Raw genomic sequence first — 21,118 nt, 5'->3', positions numbered from 1 at the left:
GGATAATTAATCATTTGCTCTAGGGTGGATAAGTGAAGAATTTTAATTCAGGTGGTTTGATCTCATTTATTTTTGTCTTTAACAAAAGCCTATTAATTTCTTTTAAAAATAAAAAATACAGTTGCTAAAAGTGAAATGTTAATTAAAATTCTGTATGGCTTAACCAGTTTCAAGGAGAATAGGAAATAACTACCTTAGTCATAATTCATGGAAGACAGGGTGGATAATAATTATTTTTGATATGTTTATTCTTCAGAGGTTAATTTGAATTAAAAGGAAGATGCTAACATTCTTTAATAGATCTTTGGATCCTCCTAGGGTGATTTTTATTTGAGAACCCAGTGTAGGTTTGACATGGCTTTTATCATTGTGGCAGAGTTACCCTTTGGCAGACTGCTGGATTTAAGTATAGTTGACCAAGATTTAGGTTCATATTTCAGTTCCTTAAAATTATTCAGAGATTTATGCCAAAATTCATCCTTAAAGTTTTAGAGACAGTGTTTGCTCTGATATGAATTAACATCCTGAGAATGGCAGTAAAAAGAAAATATATTTTCCAGTGATTTGTTTGCATTTTAAAAAGCACCTTGGTTTATTGTCAATTCTTTTCAGACAGTTTGGGGCCTGGGTGTGCCAGGCCACGGCAGGAGTAAAGTGGAGGAGAATTTAGGCGAAAAGAACAGCTGACTTTAAGTATGTGTATTGTACGTACCGTGTGGCCTTCCACACGCTTCATCTTGGGTGTGTGTTGAGACATCAATGGACTGCCCTTGTTTACCCAGGTAGAGTCAAGACTGTTGTGTCCCTGAGAGTCGAGTGGCCTTCTTGAGAAAGGTGATGGTTTCTTTGAAAGGGTACAGTGTGTACTAGGCTGACCAATGTAGCAGGGGCTGAGCAGAAGCTCTGTGAACACAATGTTTCCTCCAGGGCTATGAACACCGTCAGGTACCCGGTGCCTGGCTCTCATGGCACCTTGCATGTTTGAGGCACTAAAGCCTCCAAGAGAGCTTTCAGAGTTATGATATCATTAATTAATAACTGACTGCGTGCTAATCAATACATTAGTATAGGCTATAATGGCTCAGAAACATGATGGTTTTGGAATGGCTCGTGTATAAATGCTAATTGATTTAAAGGGAAGGGAAAATTTCTGTCTATTGGGTCAATAGTTTATGGATTATGATGACCTTTTAGTATGAGATTGCTAACGGATACTTCAGCATTCTTAGCCCCCGGCCTGTTCTGTGTTCGTTAATCAAAACTGCCTGAAAACAAGACACTCTAGAGCAATTATTGGTCCTGGAATCCAATAACGCTTGTAAAGCCTCCTACAAGATAGCACAGTGGGATTTAAACTTATACACCCTACAATGTGGAAATATGTACTTCAAGAAAAAAATGTGCGTTATAACACTGTGCTATCCTTGATTTACCACCAGGAGTTTCAGGTGTGTATTGTCCTCTGTTTCCGTGTGTAGAGTTGAGATGTAGACAGTGGATACAAGATCTGGCAGAAGTGACCTCAAAGATACAGCTCCCTTATTCATTCCAGCATCTAAATTAGGAGTCAGATACCTTGAAAGCGGATGCAATGTCAGAAACCCTAATTGGCAGGTGGGAGTTTACCTAGGAGAAGCCTGCTGGCCAGCACAGGAGCTGCTTATGACGGAACTTGATTATTAGGATGGAGTTTGGTGCTTAATGAAAAGGGGGTGTGGTTAATTCTCTGTCGCTGAAGGAGGTAGTTCTTGCCTCATCACCCCCCCCCCCCAACTGCTACGCTAACACCCGCCCCCGCCGTTCCACTGCTCCATTCTTGGAGGTCTGCTTTGAAATGAAGCCAGTTCTCCTTTTTTTTTCTTTCACTTAGGCAAATTTTACATCAAAATACTGACTTTATATTTGAGGAAAGTGGTGGTTTTGGAATAGGATTCGTGTCAGCTTTGATACGAATGGGCATGAAGTTTCAGAAGCCAAGTGGTAAGGGACCTGGTGACACACAGCAGCCCTCTTTGCCCGAAGATTCCTGCCTGCTTCTCCACAGCTCTCCCCCCTCACAGGGAACGCTCACAGTTTTTTCCAAGCTGACTTCCTGGCATTTCTCTCCGCGTTCAAAATGAGTAACTTAGACCACAGGCATTTCACTTTTCAGGTTTAGCATCATTTACTGATTTCTCTCTGTGGAAAACAGGAATTTAACCCTTTGGTGTCTCTTCCTTCCCAACAGCATTCCTTGGAAGATTCTTCAGCTGCATCCTTCTGAGAAGGGGTCTAAGAAAGAATGTCCTGGGAAAGTCTCAGTGTCTGAAACCCTTGCCCAGAATTTACAGGATGCATTGAAATCTTGACTTTGTATGCGCAGATATCTTAGATAATCTGTTCACATGTAGGAAGGAGAGCGAGGCAAGAGGAAGTGCTTTCTTTTTTCCTGTGTAGTAGTGCCTGTGTGTACATGTTTGAGTGTGTGTACACGGATGTGCATGTGTGTATATAGTGAGGATATGTGTATATATATGAGTGTGTGTGAGTGTGTACGGTAGCGTGTGAATATGTGTGTACTTGTGTGTGTGTGTGTGTGAGGGCATGTGTGTTTGTGTGTGGAGGGATTGCGGTGGGGATGTGTGTATGGGAGCTTAAATTTAATAAAAAGAAATGAGTTAGGGAAAGATTTTGGGAAAGAATGGTCAAAGATGTGGGAAGGCAAACAGCATGAAATGTTGAAATAAAGGGGGTGATAAATAAAAGTATAAAGCCACAGAGAGACAGGCTAAGAGGACTCCAAACACCCAGTTCCAGAGGTTTAAGGCCCACAGCCTCCAGGCATCCAGGAAAACAAAGACTTTTAGGCTATTTACCCAAAGAACTTTGAAGTAAAGGAGAAGGAGGCATTCTAAAACAAAAAAAAAAAACCATAGTTAGATGTGGATGAAATATTCAGTACACACACATACACACAGAAATATGTACAAATGGAAGACTATCATGAACATTGAAAAAGCTGAAGGTATTCCAGGCCTTTCCACCCAGGCCACATGGACAAGTGTGTTGCTGGTTGATTATTTATTTCTTCTTTTGATAGCATATTTTAGCAAGGTTAAGGCCAGGATGTAAAAGAGTTACAGCCGAAACTGGCATTTGGAGACCAAGTCCATCTAACGCTAGGGGGCTAAGACCCTGCTTGCCCAGAGCCCTTCCAAATCCAGCAGTCCCTTGAACGACTTTTTACGGTCGCTTCTTCTCCGTGAAGAATTTCTGTTATTCTTATGCTTTTTGGCTGTGCGTAGCTGTCTGATTGGCCTGCTGCTTTTATTTCCTTCTTGTCCACAGCCATTGCGTGTGTTGACTAACCTCCCCACACCACGAGGCCACCGCTGTGATTCAGCTTGCACACAGGACCCAGGCGCTTCACAAGAGAAATCCTTTCCAGCTTAGGGACCTATTTTGGGGACGTGTTTTCGTACGACTGCACCAGGAACACCATTGTCTTAAACAACACGTGGTTGTAGACTCAGACATTAGCATAGACAACAAATCCGTTTTATATGCTTGGGAAAAATAACCTGGGTACTTTTGGATACAGTCTGGTCGTGAATTCCTCTTTCGGATCTCACCAGGGGTATGTTTACTGCTTACTTCATTGAAAAATTACTTCAGTCAACAGGACCATGATAGGTCGGATTATTATTAAGAAGAACCAGCTATGGGTTTTAGTCCTGTATTATCAGTGAGATCTTTGGCTATCTGCTAGTTTCTGGTTGCAAGTACTTTCCTTATCTGTTCATCCATTCTACAAACATTTATTGATGACCAACTACACCCAACAAGTCTAGCAGGCATTTTCCCGTCTTCATGAGAGCCTCCAGTCAGCATACTATCATGATCACCTGCAGTAAGGATGGAAGGAACCCTTTAGCATGGATAATAGGCTGTGGGATCAGAGAGGGGCATTAAGCTTCCAGAACACAGGCGAAACCAAACCAGAAAGGATGAAGTGACACCTGCCTGAGCTTGTCAACCGAGGAAAGGGTGTCAGGAGAAAGGAACAGCGCACACAAACGAACGTCAGAAAGTACCGTGTTCCCACAGGAGTGAGCCGGCAACCGTGGGGGCATTGGGGGAAGGCAGACAAGGCAGGGAGTGGCAGTGCTGGGAAGGGCAGCAGAAGCGGACGTTTTCAGCCTTGAGTTTTATGGAAGTTGCATTTTAGGAAGGCTTTGTGAGTTAAAAGAGTTTCGAGTCTACACTGCACACCTAAGTCTTGTAGAAAGAGCAGGAAGGAAGATTGGGATCTCAAGACCAGAAGGCCAGTTGAGAAGTTGTCTGGTCTGAGCTAACATTATGGACGTGGATGGGAAGGAGGGGAGATGGGAGGATGTTCAGAAGACAGAAACGGTTTACCCAATCGCAGATTTTGTGTGATGTAGAGAAGAGAGGCCTGTGAGCAATCACCCTGGCTTTAGTGGTAATTCCTTTGTGAGTCGCTGTTTGTGAGTTTGTGTTTGGCCATAACTGGACCAGCTGAATTATCTGTATGGAAGCACACACCCTGTTTTGAGAATTTAAGAGTTTCCTGATACCAAACTTTCTGTTGTGTTATTTAATGGTATCTTTAATACTGTGTTGGGGTATCTAAACTAAACAAAAAATTACTAGGCCCTAGGCCCTGGAAGAGACAGATCAGTAGATAAAGCACTTGTCATATACATGAGAAATTTGGCTTTAGAGCTTGGATCCTTAGGATACACATAAAGCTGGGCAGGTGTGGTGACCCTCTGATTGTCAGGTCTGGTGGTCATCAGTGATCGCAGCACTTGGGGGGCAGAGACAGATGCTCCTCAGGGCAAGCTGCCTAGCTGAGTCAGAATCCGCAAACTCAAGGTTTTATGAGAGATCCTGCCTCAGTAAATACAGTTGATCAAAACCAAGGAAGACACTCAGTGTCAACTTTGGATATCTACACACATGAATGTATGTGCATCCCATGTCCATGTGTCTACAAACACATGTAATATGCATGCACACACATACACATGTAAAAACGAAAGTACCGGTCTGTGACGTACAGCATATGGCTGACAGATAGTCACATGTAGATACTAATATCCTGAACTTAATTTGCTTGGTGCTCTGCAGAGTTAATCAAACTGGTACTGTGCAAGAACACTCAGTGACGCGCTTCAGAAACATGTGGGAAATGTATTTCTATATTGAGTATTTCCTTTCTTCTTCCAAGAATATTTGAGCCCCATATTTGAAGGTCTCATAACGTGGGACAGATCAGAGAGTTCAGCCTCGCAGAGAATCTCCCTTCCTGACTCTAGCCAGTCACCCTTGCCTTCCTGAGGACTGAATGATAGTCCTATTTAATTTCTGTATCTTTGAGAAACATGTTTGACATTTTAAAAAGAAAAGTTCTCATGCTTTCGTTTGAAAGCTTAACACACACTTGTGATAACAGAGGAAAAAAAGGAGAAATATGTGAAATAGAAGCTGACAATTACCTTAAGCCCACCACAGGGCCACGTAGATGTCCCAGTGCCACGTGGATGTCCCAGTGCCACGTAGATGTCCCAGTGCCACGTAGATTTCTCAGCACACGTAGATGTCCCAGTGCCACGTGGGTGTCTCAGCACCACGCAGATGTCTCAGCACCACGTAGATGTCTCAGCACCACGTAGATGTCTCAGCACCACGTAGATGTCCCAGTGCCACGTGGATGTCTCAGCACCACGCAGATGTCTCAGCACCACGTGGATGTCTCAGCACCACGCGGATGTCTCAGCACCACGCAGATGTCTCAGCACCACGCAGATGTCTCAGCACCACGCAGATGTCTCAGCACCACGCGGATGTCTCAGCACCACGTAGATGTGACGGTGCCAACAAGGTCTGAATGCATGTGCACCTCTCCACTTACTAATATTTACCTTGTTATAATCAACTATATTTTTATTTCCCTAAGACACAATCAAAAATATTGTGAGTACTTTAATTTCAAAATTTTTATCTTTTATAGGTATAGTATGTTGACCTTTTTTTTTAGATAAATTACTTTTAAAATTTGTTGTTGATTTTTCTGTTATGTTGCTTATCCTTTGTTTAGCTCTTACAACTTATTTTTACCTGTCAAAGTCCAACTTTTTTTTTATACCTTGTGATTTGGGGTTTTGGTAAAAGCACTCCCCCTTAGATAACAAACATTAATTTTTATTGAAAAAAAAACATACAGGGAGAATCTGTCAAAGAAAATTTAGGGAAATTGCTGTGAAGTATACTACTAATAATAAAAGATCATTTGTTGAATATTTTGGAAACACTGTTATAAAATAGAAAATTAGTTTAATTTGGGATCTAAATACAGTAAAGACTAGACCATGGTTTCCTGGAGGACCTCTGTCACATTTGTGTGACCCAGCAGAGTATTAGGCAGAACACGGAAGGTGCATGTGTCCAAGGTTGGATGAATGAACATATGCAAACTTGAGTTTAAGACTAAAGATTGTGGCAATGGCATTTGCTATGTCCAGACTCCACACCCTTCACACATTAGCTACTTGCAGTAACCTGCACATCGATCATGCCTCTATAAAGATGTTCTAAAGAACATCTAAGAATTAGCATTGTTTCTATTACAGAGAAAATAGAGAATACTATCATTATGGTAGCATCATTATGGAAGTTGTAATTTAAACTTTAAAATTATTTATTCAGGTTTTTTTTGACTGGAGATCCTAACTTTCTTTTTTGTGCAGACGCTAAACTTGCTCCTTCTCTGAGTTAGAGCATTTGTTCTGGCATACACTCTAGAAGGAACCAGAGGTGTAACAAGCAACCACACCACACTGATGAGTTGAGGCAAAGCTGGACTGAGCATTTAAGACATGCTATTTTATTATTATTTGGAATACAGCTCAAAAAGTAGCAAAAGATAATTTGGAGATTACTTTCAAAAAATTCTTGAGTAAGTCTTATTGTCTGACAAAAAAAAATCAGGTGTTCTGGATAAAGCGTAAGACAGAATCAAAAAAATATCTTTTGTTTTAAAAGGCAGAAGAATGATTTACTGTTTTTATTTTAACTCATTTTCCTTTCATTTAAAGCTTATACTTATGACAAATTCTGCATTTCAGATTATGGAAAAATGCAGCCTTAATTTTTTTTGTAATTAAAGTACTATCCTGGAATATTGAAAATAGCTTTCCCTAAAATGTAAGCTCTAATAACTTTCCCTAAATGAATAATTTTTATTAGTACGACAGCTAATTTTAATTTTATGTGGCACAAAGCCTTTAATCTTATATGGTATTTTATATAGTAATGTTTATTTCCTATACAAACTCTCTAGGATGTTTTATCTCTTTTATATCCCATTGAATTCTCCCCAAAACTGCACCAGTTTACAATAATTTTATTACTTTATTAATTAAACGTTTTCCAACAAGCCAGCTATGGCATTTCTTATCATCAAGGGTTCCATTAGTTTTTAATGGTGTGAGACAAAATTACCATTTACCCACATGCAATTTAAGAAGCATCATTAACACAGGGAAAGCACCAGGTGGGATTCCTAATAGTTACTGTTTCTCATTTTTGTTTTTATTTAAAAGGAATAACTGGTTTTGAGGTTTTTTTTTTTGTTATTATATTGCTGAATCTTCTCTTGGACTTTTATGATCGAGATCATTTAAAATAATGTTCTTCTCCTTAGGCAGTATTCAACACTGTTTTACTTATGTGTGCGCTGCTCTGGCCAGGACCCTTTCCTGTGCAGTCACATGCATTTTGGTTGCACTGACAACAGAACAAAGAGGTGTCTTCATGGGTCCACATCAGGGTTTTGGCCCACGTTTGTCAGTGTGAGTGACTTGGCCACAGAAACACTTCTTTTTTCGGTGTCGCAGGGACTTGGTACCTAGGGCCCCGAAAAGCAAAAGAAATTCCAGGACTCTTAGAAACGAGCATTCCTTCTTATTTCTCTTGTCAATTGTAAAAACTCTTGAAAATTAGTTATAGGTCATAGCTTAGTAAGCCTTGACACCTTAACAAATGAAAAACACTCGTTTTCATATAATATAGATAGGAAATCAACGAGAAATACTCATCTGTAGCAACGTTGATAGTCTTTGACGAATGGGGGAAAGCAAATATCTTGTAATTTAGGGTATTATAAACTACACGGGGCACAGTGCAAGTTTCTGCTGCCTGCTGCCCCTGAGGAGAGGCAAGAGTTAGGTTCTTCCCATCTCCAATAAAGCACTAATCAGTTACTAACGAGAGGCGAAGTCAAACAAACTCACGTCTATAAAGAGGGCTATCGTAAAACCTATTTGGGCGATTCTTTCAAGTTTTGTCTTTATTGTACAATCAGTGTTTATAATATCAAGAAACTGCAACTGAAGAGGGAAACCACCTCTTCAAAAAAAGTCAGGATTTAGGTAATTTTTAAACCTTTTGACACAAAACAGATTAAAATCGGGCCAGGTAGGGGAAGCGCAAATTGTGTAATTCGTTTGACACAGGAAAACGATTAGACCCAATTTCCTAGAAACTGCTTTCTTACTTTTATTCTAACTGTTCGCCCCATTGAAGAAAAGGGAGGAAATCGATTGGGTCAATGTTTAGTTTGCTACTATTGAGGAGGCGTTGGAAGCCAACGTCGGAGCGGAAAAACACAAGCAAAATCACATCTGGCCGGGGAGGCTTGGGGACCTTGGAAGAAATAGTTACCTGTTTAGTATTACGACATAAGGCCTGCCTGTACTCCTTATGCCAATTTAAGTTCTTAGCTGATTCCCCAGCAAATACACATCCATGTACAGGGAATACGTAGGCGTATCCGGGAATTTTATCTTGTGGCTATGGTGTGACCGTCTGCATGATTATTATAAAGGAGAAGTTGTCTTGTTAGCAGGGTATCAGTTCTTTATTTGTATCGCTCACACGAGATGAAACCAGCGGGGTTATTATTTAGTTGTGTGACCTTCCCTATGTTACCCTCTTCCGTCTCGAATTTGCTCCACATCAATTATTCAGTTTTCAATGAATGACATTCTCTTCCACTTTGGAACATTTAGACAGATTCGTCCCCAGTGTTGATGCAGAGAGTGACTCTTTATGTCCTTAGCTGAAACAATTGATTATGACGCAGTCCAGATATCGCTTGGGGGTGGTACTTACTAGCTCAGGCTTCCAGGGCTCGAGTGAGGACAGCTTGTTACGGCTGGGTTCCTACACTTGCTTATCTCCTTGCGCCCTGGCTTTTATTGTGCTGGAGACTGACGGGAAATTGCTATAGCCAATCACCAAAAAAAAAAAGTGCTTATTTTTTATGATGTTTTATTTTCATGGCTTAACATTAACATAATGAAACTCTAGATTTTTCTATTAAAACCATGCAGTACGTGTTGAAGCATCAAGGGGAATGAAAATTTCTCATGATATACTTTGATGCCTGTGGAATAAAGATTAACACTGGAGCTTCCTGGATTAGATTCTCTCTAATTGTATTAAGAGGCTTAAAAATGCACCATAAATAACCACACACGTGCACGAGTACACACATGCACACACACACACACACACACACATACACACGTGCATGCGCACACACACATGCATCTTAAGTGTGTTTTTACCAGAATAATTTGATACAGTTGTTTCTTATAGTATTGTTATTTCTATCAATATTGTTCTATGTGTGCTAAATTCCCAAACTGGGATGGGTTCCAGGAGGCCTTATTCCTTTTGGGCTACGTTTTCCAAAGAAAGCTACACCGCATGATTCTATGTCAACATGGGTTCTCTGAAGTTAATCTTATTGAAACGGGCACCATGTCTTATTTTCTTTAGCGTGGCTAGCAGAAGGTTATCAAACTTAAAGCAAAACGTGACTTTGAGGCATTTAAAACGAAATGACTCCGTAAGACATAGTAATGGGGAAAATGAAAATCTAAAGTCTGCAGAAAACACAGGCTTTAACATATAAGATATAACATATAACATTTGTATCTCTTATCAGATACAGAGTTGTAAGGGGAACTTTGACAAGTCCCAGGAAGACCAGTCTTTGCTCTTGTGCCTGGCAGCCTTTGTCCCCAATGCAAACGGATGTGTGTAACCTGGCCGTGCTCTTCTGAGTGATGGAAAACCCAAAGTCATTTAGATGGAAAAGTCTTTTGGTCTCTGTATCATCTCCTGAACGTTGTCTCTGGGGGTCCCCGGCGAGTCTCTTTATCTCTCAAGTTTTAATTGCAAAGGTGGAAACAGGTTGGATTATTATATTATAAGGCACAAACAGGGCAGAGCATTAGGAGTTTGTATGACAGGGCTTGGCACAGTACTTGTCAATGCATGGGGTTCCTGTTATATGCCCATCAAGGGCACAGGGACACATTACATGGCTTAGTTTCTGATATGTGTGTGGGTGGGTGTTTTGAGACAGGGTTTCTCTGTAGCTTTGGAGCCTGTCCTGGAACTCACTCTTATAAACCAGGCTGACCTCAAACTCACAGAGATCCTCCTGCCTCTGCCTCCCGAGTGCTGGGACTAAAGGCGTGCGCCACCACCGCCCAGCTCTGCTAGAATTTTATTTGCCGCATTTGAGTAAGTAACCAAGATTTTGATAATTAACTATATTGATCTTAAGAAAACAACAGGGGGCTTTTATTGAGCACGTACTATCCCACCATAATGCTAAGCACCCTCTTCTGGGGACGGATGGTGTGTGCACGGACTTTTACATCATCTCATGTTCTTCTTGTTGTCCCCGATTTAGGAATGGGGAATTAGAAGCTGGAGGTTACATTTCTTATCTGATATTGTGCTCCTCATTGAATGGCAAGTCTTAGTAATTCCAAAACCCAGACATTTAACAGTAAAGATATACCTGAAGACTTTGCCTTAAATGAACCCAATTCATTCTTTCCAGTGCTGGACACAAGAAGCTTCCAGCAGAGAAAGAGGACTCAGGAATGATAAGCCATCAGACTTTTCCTGAATTGGAGGGAGGGAGCCTTGTGGAAGGAAGGTGAGGGGGCCTCAGAAGTTCATAGTTTTAATATATTTGCAGCATTGTGTTTGATATCAAGTTTCTTTTCTCTGTGGTTCATTTTCCCAACCTAAGATTCACTTGTGACACACAATGAAGTCTAGGGTATTTCCTTTGGTGCCGTCTGACACGTTCTCCGTGAGTTCTTACTAGCTATGAATAACCTTTCTGCTCTTCATTCATGACTCAGTGGAGTTTGGTAGCTTCTGATGACAGCTAAGGGCTGTAAGTTACTAACTGCCTCCTTTTCTTCGCTATCACGAGGACTCTGGTAGGGGTAGAGAGGGCCAGACGGTGGGTGACATAGAGACCAAGGATGTTTCTCACCAGTAGAGGAAATACATGTTGGAGTATGTCAACAGAGGTCTCTCTCACACCCAAACACTTCTGTGGCTATCCAACAAACAAAGACGAGTAAAGGAAGTCTTGTCATGTTCACAGTGTTAGTCTGGTTGTTCTTCTCCAACTCTTGGGGTTAGAATTGCAGAGAAATGGGGAGTGGCCCACAGAGGAGTCTTTTATCACACCCGATGACTAGGCTCAGCCTCTTTCTAGAAAGCATGGCAATCCAAATTTTCCCTATTGAAACAGTCTTTTTTTTTTTTTTTTTAATTTTAGACTTGATTTAACATTAGAACCAAGGCAGTTTAGCTTGCCTGGAGCCATGTGTAGGTGGAGGCACAGAGATGAACCTTGGGAACATGGAGCCCCGGAGTAAGAAGCCAAAAGCACCAGCTGTGCTAACCGCGTGAAGGTATGCAGCTGATTGGATCAAGAATCTGGGTTCGAGACCCGCTGCCGCAGCCCCCAGAAGCACCGCCAGCTGAAGGTGTGTTCACCCAGTGCGGTGGGTGTTCTGATAACCTGCCGTGTGTTACGATGGAAGTGCCCTCTGAGGAGAAGGATATCCCGAGAGTTCCTCGTAAGTTAGGAGTAGTTCTCGTCCTAGCTGCCTCTTCGAAACGTTTAGATGAAGCCATTTTTACACAAGGTGGCAACGTCACCAAAATAAAATCGTCACAGATGCGGCGGTCACAGCAATAATTCACAATGATTGTGAATAAAACTTTAGACAAGGGAATTTTCCTCAGGAAACATTAGATATCTTAGTTATCTGAAAATTTTAGTACATTCTTAAATCTTTATATTTACCCAAATTGCTGTGAGTAGTATCTTAGCAATAACTCTGGGAAATTCTAGTATTTTCTTTATAACTTGAATAACTGTGATAAGTGTGCAAATAAAAACCTGTTAAATATATATATTAGCTCAATTCATTGGTGAACTTTATTGGTCAAATAACTCAGATAAAACTAGGCAAAGCATGAAGTCACTTTGTGAGCGAGCTCCTAGTCTTAACACCATGGACCACTGTCCTTGGAAGTGGAGGGTGTCCATCAGCTGGCCGTCCTGGCCTCTGCTCACGTGATGTCTCAAGCTCCTCTCAGTTGTGACAACCGTAAATGTCTCTAGATGGCTATTCCTTGGCAGACCAAATCATGGTGTTTGAGAGTCATTGCTTCACAGAAACATTGGGACAGTGACATTTGATAAGACGACTCAGAAATCCTGAGACAGTAGGATTGGCTATGTAGTCCGGAGACTGTGTAGATTAATATTAATAGATTAAGATTGCAGTGTCTCTGAGCTTCTGAACGCTCCTTTGCTCTTTGAACGGCCTTTCTTCTTCTAGCTCTGTGCTCCCCTGTTCATCTTCCCTCCTGCATTTCCTTCTTACCTTATTCCTCAGGTGATTGTCAAGCTAGGACGAAATCAGGCCCTGTCCTCTCTGCAGCCCTTTGTCACCAGAATGTCCCTGAGATCATGTCTTCTTTATCCCAGCACTTACTGTGCTCTCTGATTTTTGTTTTGGCTAAAGCTTCTAGGCACCCAGACGCCTCGTACGGCCAAGTCTATCTTCCCCCGTCTTTGCCTCCTCTACTAATCAATCTGTAAGTCAGATTTTTTTGTAGCTCGGAAATTCCTCTCTGTATTCTCCGTTTGAACCAGCCACGTTCCCAAAACGGAGGTGCCCGACCCCCAGATTTACCATGGACAACTCTTGCTGTTTTCTGAGCGTCCTTTTCTCTACGGTGATTCTGCATAGACATCTTTTATATTTGTATATGAAATATACAAATCCCTAAAGCACCCCACCCATCCAGATCCCCAATGCTCCAACTGCATTTCGGTCCAGGGGAACAAAAGATGGCCTCTTTATTTATTTGTTTGCTTATTTATTTATTTCTATGGTATGAGAAATCCTACTTCTTCAAGACCATATCTCTTGATTCTTTTGAAACCCTGTCATTTGTTCCAATTTTCTTTCTTCCAAGGTTTTTATAATTTGGGTTAACGTATCAGAGAGTCATATAAATTGGCCTTAATGCCTGAAATACACATAGGAATCTGAGAATCAACCTCCACTCAAGTCCTCCAGAGTAACTTTAAAGATTATCTCAGAGCATTACAATATGCAGATGGTTATAAAATTTCCTACATGGAATTCATGCATCCCTGAGGTTGATACTGTTTATTTTGCTTCTTGGAATTTAGCATGCAGCAGGCCTTCATTACCTCCCTCATCTTATGGTGGGGCATGAATATGTAAATTTACTTTCCACATTTTGAAAACTGGTGCATAAATCTTCGTCTGCATTCCCCTTCAATGGGTCTGGAAAGCACTTTGCTCAGGAAAGACGGACTACGAAGTTCACGGTTGGAAATAGCGTAGATCCTAAGAGTCACAATTATTCAGATGCCCTGGCTGCCAGCGTTTCTGAGCCATTCACGGCGAGGCCTGAAACACACGTCGACTTCACTGTTTTAACTGGGAATGCTGAAGCAGTTAGGAGAGGAGGATCTGGGCTTGAACCCAGGGCGGTAGTAAGTGTGGGCTGTTGCTAGTCGGTGTGTGGTGGGCAGTCTGTTGGAAATGAACGCGTGGTCTCAGTCCAGTTATTAGAAGACAGGTCTCTACCGTTCAGTGCTATGACAACTGGGCAGTAATTAGCTCTTTTCCTGGGAGTCTCAGCAGAGCAACCAGGGGATGCCTGGAAGAGGGAAAGTTACCGCTACCTTAAAGAAGATTTAGGGCGAGAAGAAAATGAACTCTTTCTGAAGGCATTTTAAACATGGAAAGCAACCTTTTCTTCTGTTTACCTGGCATTTTCCTCGGGGAGATCACCTCCTGGGGCACCACTGAATTTTTTGGTTAGTTCAGCTTCAGTGTTCTTTGTTTTATGGGTTACTTCCCTGCATCTTCCTTGGAGTACCTAAAGTTTTGTGTGTAAAAAAGAGTTGAGCATGTGATTTCAATTAATCCTCCTGAGAGGATTTTTCTTTCAGGACATAGTGAACTTGGCGGCCCTGGGCCATACCTGTGACTTTCTGCTATCTCTCCTACAGTCCTGAGACCCCTAAGGATTGGCTCCCGCTGTCTTAAAGTTTAGCAACCTCATAGTGCACATACATGTTCAAGAAACAAAAGAAAGAGAGAATGAGGGGAAGGGTGGATAAATGAATATATTCCTTATTAGAGATATTTATCAGAATACAGGGTTGAAATGAGGGGTAAACCTGCAGGAAGCAGATTCTAAGAAACTAAACAGCAGGCTTTGGAATTCTGTTCTCCTTGGCTCCCCTTGCAGTTCCCTGCCTCGTTTGAAATGGTCGCTCCGTGTTCCGATCCGTGCGAGTTATCTTACACAATTGCTCTGTAATCAGCATAGTTTAGCTTCCTAGCCAACAAGTCTGCTCCAGCGGGCGGACAGAGATGGTGTCTGTGCCTCCCGTCAGTTTGTACAAACCACCATTGTTTTCCATCTCATGTGAGCGAGTTTAACGAATATGATTGCGATCGCCTTCATCGATGATGTCATCGATACAAGGGGAGGATGCCGTAAGCACGGACGATATCCTGATGTCGCAAATCAATTAGGGCTGTCTTGCTTGCACACGCTAGAGATGAACAAATGCTTCCAAGCAACTTTTCTAAATAGAACTGGTCCTGAGATTTTTAGGGTGTTATTGTAAAAGTAGAAACTTAAAAATAGCTAAAATATGCTGGAAATGAGGCCATAATTTGATGTTTATTTCGATGCTTCAATTGAAAACACTACTGATTTTAAAATAAGACTATTAAGTATGGCAGATTGTGAGTATAAATTAATATATGTTGACAAAAAGGCAATGAATGAAGCCGAAAGGAAAAAACCTTCAAGGTTCTAAAATTACTTTAAGTCTGAGGTTACTAAAGTACTTAATCGAACGACCTGACTTCTGACTAACTGATTTCCATGGAGGTTTTATTTGGGGAAAAAATCAGAAAGTGGCACCTAAAAACTGTCCTGAAGCGACCTCGCCAACGTGGCAACTTTGATATTGTAATTTTTCAAGGGACATTTCCTTAATTTAACACTACATGATAGAAAGTTAGATTGCCAAGTAAATATCCGATCTTTAAGGTCTTTTTTTTTGTATTAGGATGGAATAATTCCCGCATTAATTGTCGGGAGGAGCCGCATACCACTGGAAAAATCACCATTGAAGGAGATTTGTAAAAGGCCAAGGCAACTCTCCGTGCCCAGGCTGTGGCATGTGACCATACACATCTGACATCAAGGGGAAATAGCACAGATAAATATTGTGCTCTTCCATTCTTTAGTTTTATAGGAAATGGCCAATACCTCCAATTTTGAAAGTGTGAGCTGGGGGACACTTTTCAGATACCATCGGGACCAAGACGAGATCTTAGTGCAGAGCTCACACGTGGATTAGTGCTGGGAGGGAATTGAGATCAGCTGCCAGCATCCCTGGTTTGGCTAAATGCTTAAATCATTCTTTTCAGTAAAAGCCTGCAGTGCTTCAGGTGCCCCTAGAATTCTATTAGCTGCGATCAGTTCTTAAGCTAAGCAATGGACACTTTACCACATAACGTATCTCAGTGTGCTCTGCTTTCGTGCCTCTTGATGCTATGGTTAAAGAAGCCCTGGATTTGTTTCCCTGATGCCCTGGCTTAAATTTCATCCCCTAATTTAGTTTATGGGACCTCACCTAATATTCACGTCCCCCTAAGACATATTTAGACCTGGCTTTCTTTTTGACGGAGCTGTAATTAGTCCTGGGGAGCGGTGGTTTCCAATTACACAGGAGATGGCAATCACAACTGAACTTGAGAGCAGATCATTAGGCATTCTCTTATCATGAATTATAAAAATCAAGTATTTTTAAAAAAAGCAACCCGGTTCACTCTTGTTTGTTCTCATTCCCCTTTGTGTTTATTAATATTTCCTGTAGCAATGTCTCCTTTATTTTATTTATTTTTTGCAGCTTCCAGGATAGGCCTCCTACTGTGCCCATGAATAGCATTGTGCTGTCCCCACACAGACAACAAAGTACGGCTACTCCACCTTACATGGTAGCTCGTGTTGAATGCACACAGTAGTAATTTACTTTCAGATGACGTCACTTGAAACGAGCGAAGTCACAGCTCTCTTTGAAAGTCTCAGAGGTGACTTTTTCGGTGGCGTAAGTTGCTTGCTCTCTTCTCCCGGGTGGTATTGTCACAGAAGACATCGGAGCATGGGGGTTTCTCGCTTCTGCCCCTAAGGTTTTCCTTTCAAACCAAGATACAGCAATTAGCAACAATCTTAGATCCTAACATTTAAAAGTATGATGACTTATTTTTTTGCGTGTGTATAAGTCATCTGCTAAATGGCAAAGAATTCATTGTAGGTATAAGTAAAATATCCAAACAGTAAAAGTGTGCTAAAAATTGCCCCTGGTAATCATAAATGTTTTAAGGAGAAAAATAATGCAATCTGCTCTTTTGTATGCAACCACTTTTGATAAGATGGTGCGGCCTGTCCATGGCTGCAGGTCTTTACAGAGTTAAAGTACATGTGTTTCCTCTCAAACAGTCGCGGACAGTATATTTTATGAACAGTCCCACTGATACCTGTGGAGTACACACGGTATACCCAAGTCTGCAAGGGGCCCCTCAGGGAAAACAACAACAGATGACCAACAAAATAACCCCGAAAGAGATGGAACTGAACAGGCAAGATTAATAGGTCTTTGACCTTCTAGATCAGCCCTGGCGTTCAATGTACCAAGACCAGTGTTCTGTAACAAAATACATTTGTGTATGTTATCAATGGGCACATACCTTTCACGTACAAGGGAGCAAGGGGACACTGTACACTCTTTGGAGAAAATAGACTTATTCTGTATCTTTTATAGACTACTGTGAGTTAGGTCAGTTAATTCATTTAACATTGAGAATCAGATAAAAAGTTTTTTTGGGTCCCCCCACATATGTGTGCGTGTGTGTGTGTGTCTGTGCATGAGCAGAAATGGGGAGAAATAGAATAGAAAGAGCTGTCAATCAAGTGTTCCTGCAACACGCCTATATTCTTAAAATGTTGATGAAGAACGTTCCTGTTGTCTTTCCCAAATAATCTCATTTCCCATGCAGCAGAAAGTTTGCTGGATCTCTAACCAAGCAACACGGCTTCCTCAAATCTGAAGGAGATTTTCGAAAGTTACTTTTTTTTATTCTTCTTCATTTAAGTATTATTTTTTAATTGCGGCATATTAAACATAAAATCTGGTACAATCTTTAAAAATAAATAGGACCTAACTATAAATGGGCCCTGTTGTGTTTTTATCTTTGACAAGCAAGTAATTGCTTCTCAAATTTATCAGTTTGTTTATGCAAAAACCATTTACCAAGCCTAGCTCAAAAGCATCAATTTCATCATTATCATCTTATTAATTTAGCCAAGCTATAACACAGCTGATTATCCCTGAGTAATATCCTCTGCAACACTTCATGTGTGGCAAAACCATCTGTACAGTACCTCTTTAATAAATAAACCCTCGGCTAAATGTCTCTGTTTATTGAGAACTAATGTTTATAGAAAATATAATGGAACTCAATAAATAACTCAGCTTCATCAACCTGCATATGAATCAGGGCGAGGAATGCTGACATCATCACCTTTCAAGTACCCGAGGAAGCAAAATTACCCCAAAGAGCTATCGAGTCAATATTAAGGCATTAAAACTGCAATGAAGGCATATTAATGCTCCAAACTTCATCGTAGGCAGCGGGGTTGGCACAATGGACGTATTTTATAACTCTAGGAAGGCTCACGCTTTTATGGCTGATCCTTTGTTGACTGCATGGCACTTAATGTAGTTTTCCACTTTAAATAAAAAAAAAAAACAAACCCTCAAGATCTTTAAAAAAAACCACGCGTGCGCGCGCGCACAAGGAAACTGCTGATCCTCAGCATTCGTTTTTTAAAATAATGCGAAGTGCTGATTCCAGTTGTTCCAATTTAAGGGGGGAAAAGCCAACTTTTAACTCCCTGTTTCCTGAGCTCATATCAGCACGACGAGACAGAGGCGGACACTTTTTGCCAAAAGTCTCCGTGGTGCTGGTTCACTCCGGGAGAGTGTTCGGTGTGATGTCACCGGTTCCCAGGATGGGAGAGGGATGCACTCAGTTTGCAGAATAAAAACACCCCAGGCCCAGCAAACAAACAAACAAACAAACGCCACAGAAAAGAAAACAATCTGCTGAGGAGGTCCTCAAGCTTCCTCCCTTTTCTTGCACTAGACCAAGCTTGCACTAGCATTTGACACATTCATATTGCTTTTTGACACTGAGATTTTGAAGTTTCTGGCTTAATAACTTGAATGATTACGTTGCCAAAGTTCAACGGGACCAAGTGACCGACTGTAAATAAATAAGGGATCCCCCTTCTGCCTACTTCCTTTCAAAGTCTGCCTGCTCTCCAGAGCAGGTTACTGAACAGGTACTTTCAAGCTTTTGTTAGTTGTTTGAAAATTTCTTGCAATCATTTTGGGTCATGTTTACCGCCTCCTCTTTCCCCCGCCCCGCACCCCAATCTTCTCCAGACACATTGGTTTCCTCAGGGCTGGCCTCCGCACTCTGATGGCAAGCCTCCTTTTGGACACCCGAACAGGAAGCCTGCCATCTACACTTCTCGGTTTCCACAGGAACTTGGGGATGTTTCCTGAGCATCTGATACAGACGAAAAATTCAGAAAATAGTGGACACTGACTGACCTGTTGCTAGGAACTCACTGGCTCATCTGCCTGGCTTTGTTTCTCTTTGCACTTAGGCAGCGTGAGCCCCACCTGAATTACTCGTTCACAGCTGATTGCTTTTACACTCACACTTGAAGATACACACACACACACACACACACACACACGCACACACGCACACGCACACGCACACGCACACACACACGTCCCCGGGGTCGTGAGGTTTGGTGACTTTGAATTACAGGAGCGCAGGGCTGCCACTAACACCTGCCAAATGGCTGTCTGGAAGCTTTCTGTTTCCTTGCTGTTGTTTGTTGCTCCAAACGTGTGTCCCAGAGTGTCCCAGGACAAGGAGAGAATGTGAAGAGACAGGGACGAGGTCCTAGGACCTGAAGACGGTAGTCCCCCCCCCCACCAACCAAGATGCTAGATCTACAGATTGCTTTCTTTCTGTTTTTCAGTGTGTCAACGTATACAGTAGGTTTCTGTGGCTTGCACAGACTACTCATTCCCCAAGCCTAGGAGGATTGGGGGGGTAATTCAAACAGAATCCACGTACCCCCTAAATTAGGCAAAGGCCTCAAACAAAATGAGGACCACATGAAATGAGCAGAAAGACGGGGAAATGGTGGCAGTAATTGCATTGTGGGGCAAATCGGCTTAGAGCTTGCCTACGCCGCACCCACACAACCCAGGGAATGCTTTTGTTCAAGGCTTTAAATTGCAAGCTAGGGAGCCAAGGGCTCCAAAACGCTGTTTGGTCGCCAGGGCACGCACTGTGCCTCTGACACGGGTCTGTGAGGAAACCTGTCAGCAGTTTTCAATACTTTGGTTTTGGTGGCCAAAGTCAGCTTCCCACACGCTTGGTCACAATCAGGCCCAGGTCAGCAGAAAGGGTGTGGGGCTGGTTAACTGGGCCCGTCTCCTGCGAAGGGGCTAGGGTAGAGAGATGCTAGCTAACAGGCTCCTGCTTTCGAGACGCTCACACTGAGAACGCTCCCGAGATTAAAGCAAAGGGAATTTTGATCTATTTGTCCTCGATCCATAAAGATGCTTCCATACCATTTTGAGAAATCAATTTCAGATAATTCTGATGAGAGGTGATGTCAGGCACGGCCATTGGGAGTGCAGAAATCAGAATACCGATTCCAGTCGTCCACCCCGAGATGGGTGACAGCAAGAAAAATTGTCTCTGTCCTGCCCGAAAGGGAGGGAGTACACGCTGCCAACAGAATATGAGCCTGACCTGGCTCTTCGGCTCACGCAGAATCGATGTTCTTAAAGTAGCAGGAGTTTAGCCTGTATCTGCTAAGAACCAAAATTAAGGACCACGGAATACGCAGTAGATTGTACTGAAAGACTGTAATGCCAAAGCTGTTGATACAAGGCTAGGCCTGGTCTTAGAGAAATCAAGCAGTTGGCGTGTCCTGTGTCTATCTGTGGAGAGTTTTAGATTTGACCCAGGGAGAAAACCGTGAAGTAGGTGGCTTTCCTTCAACATTTAACAGAAACAAAGCATAGAACATTCAGGGGTGAGCCCTTTGGGGTTGTCTGATAGCCTTTTCACAGGGGTCTCCTAAGACCATTAGAAAACATAGCTATTTATATTATGACTCATGGCGGTAGCAAAATTATAGTTATGGAGTGGCAACGAAAATAATTTTGTGGAAAAATAATTTCATGGTTATGAGGGGTCATCATGACAGGAAGAACTGTATTAAAGAGCCTCAGCATTAGGAAGGAGTAAAGATAATATTACAGTAAATATCAACAGGAAGATGGTAGGCATAGTTGGTGAGTTAGACACAGTTAAACATCGATTCATTCATCTCACCGGGAAGCTGTATGTCTCAGGGGCCTTCGTTTTACTGGTCACTGGGACACCGCGGCGAGCATCAGGAGAAGCATCCCAGGTTCACATATCCAATGGAGATGGAAAGTTTCTAGACACAAAAATGTGATGGGCAGACTCCAAACAGAGATGTCCCG

The sequence above is a fragment of the Microtus pennsylvanicus genome, chromosome 22 (genome assembly GCF_037038515.1).
Source record: "Microtus pennsylvanicus isolate mMicPen1 chromosome 22, mMicPen1.hap1, whole genome shotgun sequence".
Classification (NCBI taxonomy): domain Eukaryota; kingdom Metazoa; phylum Chordata; class Mammalia; order Rodentia; family Cricetidae; genus Microtus; species Microtus pennsylvanicus.
Note: the sequence above shows the minus strand (reverse complement) of the source record.